The sequence below is a fragment of the Gadus chalcogrammus genome, chromosome 22 (assembly GCF_026213295.1).
Source record: "Gadus chalcogrammus isolate NIFS_2021 chromosome 22, NIFS_Gcha_1.0, whole genome shotgun sequence".
Classification (NCBI taxonomy): domain Eukaryota; kingdom Metazoa; phylum Chordata; class Actinopteri; order Gadiformes; family Gadidae; genus Gadus; species Gadus chalcogrammus.
Genome location: NC_079433.1, coordinates 14893029 through 14897646, shown reverse-complemented (window position 1 = coordinate 14897646; position 4618 = coordinate 14893029). Strand labels below are relative to the sequence as shown.

Genomic DNA, 4618 nt, shown 5'->3' with positions numbered 1-4618 from the left:
GGTCTTTGCTTGCTTCCACACTCCAAGGCACCATGCTCTTCTGCGGGAGCTCACAACACGGACAGAGAGAGAGTGAGAGAGACGGACAGGGGGAGAGAGACATGGAGCGAGAACACAGGAGGGGGGTGGGTCTTCCATTGCGATGGAAAGAGCTAGTAGGGAAAGTGTGTGTATTTGTGTGTACGTTTTGTGTGTCTGGGTCTGTGTGTGTGTGTGTTTGTGTGTCCGAAACAGAGGGAGAATGTTGATGAGTGATCGGACACGCACGCACGCACGCACGCACGCACGCACGCACGCACGCACGCACGCACGCACGCACGCACGCACGCACGCACGCACGCACGCACGCACGCACGCACGCACGCACGCACGCACGCACGCACGCACGCACGCACGCACGCACGCACGCACACAACCATACACACACACATGCACACACACACACAACCACACACACACACACGCACACACACACACACACACAGAGCAATGACATACAGAAACAGAACATACAGGGTATTGGTGATACAGCTGTGCTTGATGCGAGTGTTGAGCCACAGCAGGGATTCAATGCGCCGGGAGAGAATGATAAGAATGGAGAGGCATGTAGCTGTGTTAGAGATAACAGGAGGGAGGGAACGTTTTAGGGACGGAAGGAAGGAAAGGAGGAAAGGGAGAAGGAGGTGGCAGGGGGAAAAACAAAGTCCGGAAGAGGCGTTCCCCTGGGGAGGTGGTGTGGCATAGTTGGAGGGAATGGGGAGAGATTGGAGCTTCAAAAATAAAAAGAGAACTCATTAAAGAAAAGATTTCTGATGAGAGAAGGTTTTTTTCCTTCGGAGCTTAAAATAGATGGGAATAGATATCCGTCTATAGAGAAAAATAGACAGATAGCAGTCCCTGTGCACATTATTCCCTTTATTATTTAATATCAATTATTTACCAACACAAACGGACAGTAATATTGATAATATTGAAATATACCTATGCAAATTATGCAAATTTGCATAGGTAACTGTGCTATAAGCCGATAATTATATGGAAAAATATAATACAATATCGTAAATGTCTCATGCCATGCAAAATGATCAATTTTGACCACTTATAACCAATGTTCCTCCTAAGCTGGTTGACGGATCCATGCACTAAAGTTCAGATATGATTTCTTTTTTATTTTAGGAGAAACTAAACGTGTGAGCAAAACTTCTTTCCTCACATGTTAATTGCGGATGAAAGTACCTTAAGTAACGAGAGCAAAACAGGGTCAATAACAAGACGATATCATTCATATTGTGGATGCCTTTACCAAGTTCTACTCAGACCACGCTCTAGATTCAAATAAACTGGTGATCTCTCATGTTAGGTGGACATAATGGAGTCTATGCTATGCTGAAAGGGCAGATGCAGCTTCTCACAGAACAATTTGGGATTTGGGAATTGATGACGCGTGGAATGATGTGCCTGTACAGAAAGAGTGGGGAACTCTGTTCAGAAGGGTATACTCAATGTTTAGCAGATCATCTGTCAAGAAGAGCAAATTCACACAGATGTGCCATTGCTTTAGAGGTGGATTCACTGTCTTTCAGGCCTTTGAATGGGGTACGAATGGCTGTCACGTTGCCAGGCTAATGTAGGCATATTCGTATTTTTTTATATTTATTGAAGCCTAAAATAGGTTTCCCTTTTTGTGTAATAACAAATGTGCTGTGATTATTCAGTGAGCATTATTAAATAGTTGACTGTAACTTAAAGATACGTTTAAAGGTTTCTCTTTTGGCGTGTTTTTCAGATGCCTTATGACAGACGTCTCCCCCATACCTGCGCTCTCTAAACCGGGACAAGGTCAAAGAGTAGCAACACAAACACCAACAGGTGCTCTACCTCTTGGAAACCCTTTTTGCTGTGGAAAAACTTGCTGTGATTTTTATCATGATATACATTTTGTCCATCCCCACCGGCCCCTTATCTTGTTGGTAATATCTCTATAGCCTGTAAGTCGGTTACGGTGAACTGGATTGACTCATATTTGCTGAGTGCTGAAAAAATTAGAGTGAACATTGCTGACAACACGCTAATATTGAAGCAAAGAAAGGACAAGAGGACAAAGGAAGCGTGAGACAGAAGAGAGCAGAAGAGACAGAAAGAAGAGAGAGCCATGGACCAAGACGAGAGAGAGAGAGAGACAGACAGAGACAGAGACAGAGAGAGAGAGAGAGAGAGAGAGAGAGAGAGAGAGAGAGAGAGAGAGAGAGAGAGATGAACAGCATGAGGTTGTGAGGTAAAAATAAATTGAATAAAAAGGTTTAGGCAGACACTTTTGTCCAAAGCGACTTACAGTAATTGCATTGGACAATGAAGATATAAATCAAAAAGTGCAAGAATAATTCATTAGCACCCAGCATATCAACCCCTGATCTCCCGACCATCTTCGCTAGAGGGTTGTTTGACTTTGCCTTCAGTACTTCCGCTCCTCCTTTGTGTTGGGTCATTAGTTAGAGTGTTCTGTCGCTCACGCTAACAATTGTCACCCTTTGCTCAAGCTGCCTACCCGCCTGGCAAACCCTCGCCTGTCTGACTACCCGCCTGTTACTGACCTCCGCCTGTCTGACTACCCGCCTGTTACTGACCTCCGCCTCTCTGACTACCCGCCTGTCTGACTACCCGCCTGTTACTGACCCTCGCCTGTCTGACTACGCCTGTTACTGACCCCCGCCTGTCTGACTACCCGCCTGTTACTGACCTCCGCCTGTCTGACTACCCGCCTGTTACTGACCCTCGCCTGTCTGACTACGCCTGTTACTGAGCCCCGCCTGTCTGACTACCCGCCTGTCTGACTACCCGCCTGTCTGACTACCCGCCTGTTACTGCCCTCCGCCTGTCTGACTATACGCCTGTTTGACTACCCGCCTGTGGCTGAACCCTATCCTGTCCGCCTGTTCCCTGCCTTAACTTATTTGTTGCCCCCAGTGAAGCCCTTTATCATTGACTCTGGCCCGTGTCTCTCGGCGTGGGGGTCACCTCGCTCTATACCCCAGAACAGGACGGGGAAGTGAACAGCAAATGTCATCTATCATTTTGACAAAGAAGTTATCAAAATCCCTTTGTAGTTGGAGGGAGATGGGGGAGTGTGGGTATTGGAGGAGGATGTCATTTGACTTTGAAAGAATGTACTGTTAGCTGCAGATAGGGATGCAGAAAGAGAGAAGAAGGTCATCAGTGCTTGGATGTCCACCGCTCGTGGGGGCGGGGTGCTGTCGGCCTGCACTGAGTCAGACCCCCACCGCGCCTAAGGCTCAGAGGGGCCTGTCGATGGCTGAGAGGTCAGAGTGGGTCCGTCTCACACACACACACACACACACACACACACACACACACACACACACACACACACACACACACACACACACACACACACACACACACACACACACACACACACACACACACACCGCAGATATTTTGGTTGTTGAGTTAAATCGCGGCCGTCTTTTGGATTGGATCACACAGCTACAGCGTTTAAAAAATATATAAAAAATAACAATTAAGCCTGACAGCACAATGAAGGAACGCTTTCAGCAATTTGGGGCCACCCCACTACGCAAATTATTTTCAAAAAGCATTTAAAATAAGTTTTGACAAAGGCAAAACGCTAATATAATTGTTTTGCGAAATGCAGTAAAGAAAGAAAATAGAAGTAGCCTATGCCAAAGTCAATTAATTTAATTAATCCGAGGATAGACGGCGACGCACAGTAACAAATTCGGCTGTTAAAATAATATTTTCCGGTTATTTTGATTGGTTTAGGAAACGCAGTGGATAGCCTACACTTAAGCTTGAGAAGCGTGTTCCATGGACCTTTGCAATTCTTGAACAGTTAAACAAACAGGCAAAATATGCCTTTGTGCGCAGCACACATACATCGAGAACAGCTACAATTCTTCCAAGCTAAATTATTCTGTGCAGTTTTTTTTACTCATGGAAATAGGTCTGGTAAGCTAGTGAATTGGAGAAAAGGCTAAAAGAGAAGAGACTGCAGTGTTGGATTTTAAGAATTCCCGTCGCGTCTGAACAGTGAGCGGACGGTCCTCTTGGAGAGTGATCCGGTGATCAGCGACCAGCAGTATATGGCTCCACCTAGTGCTCGGATTTGACAGGTATTTTACCTTCAGCCCGGATTCACGGTTTCAATACAGATCTGACTATAGATTAAGTGGGACTGCTGGGTCCGTGATTGCGATTTCAATTAAAACACAGGATTAATGTGACGTGATTGCGCATGAAGAGTTATTTTTGTAATCTCTAAAATATTCGAATTGGAACCGATCTGAGCTTTGACGCCGATGACCAAACCCCTTTCAAACATTTGATCCCATCCGGATAAGCTGTTGCAGTCTACTTATTAATGGGTCACACTTTGCAAGCAAAGTATGGCTTGAATGTTTTTCCCATTATCCTGAATAGGAAAACATAACCACTGAGTTCAAGTTTGTGCATAGATTGTAAAAAACGTTTGTGCAATTAATTACTGAATTTAGCATAAATAGTTATTTCAAAGTAAAATAGTGAGGAATAGAGAGCCAAAGCAGTTATTGGCAGTTTTAAAGTGTTTATTTAAAAAATA

The 4618-nt window shown here is 45.1% G+C and overlaps 1 protein-coding gene across 2 annotated transcripts in view; it reads right to left on the bottom strand.

Moving 5' to 3' along the window:
- Positions 1 to 51, bottom strand: part of adcy2b (adenylate cyclase 2b (brain)) — a 36719-nt gene extending 36668 nt beyond the window's left edge. For both annotated transcript variants that reach the window (XM_056583058.1, XM_056583059.1), the window contains exon 1: positions 1 to 51. This exon is cut by the window's left edge and continues 362 nt beyond it. The gene's annotated coding sequence lies outside the window, so the exon portion shown is untranslated.
- Between the last annotated feature and the right edge of the window lie 4567 nt (positions 52 to 4618).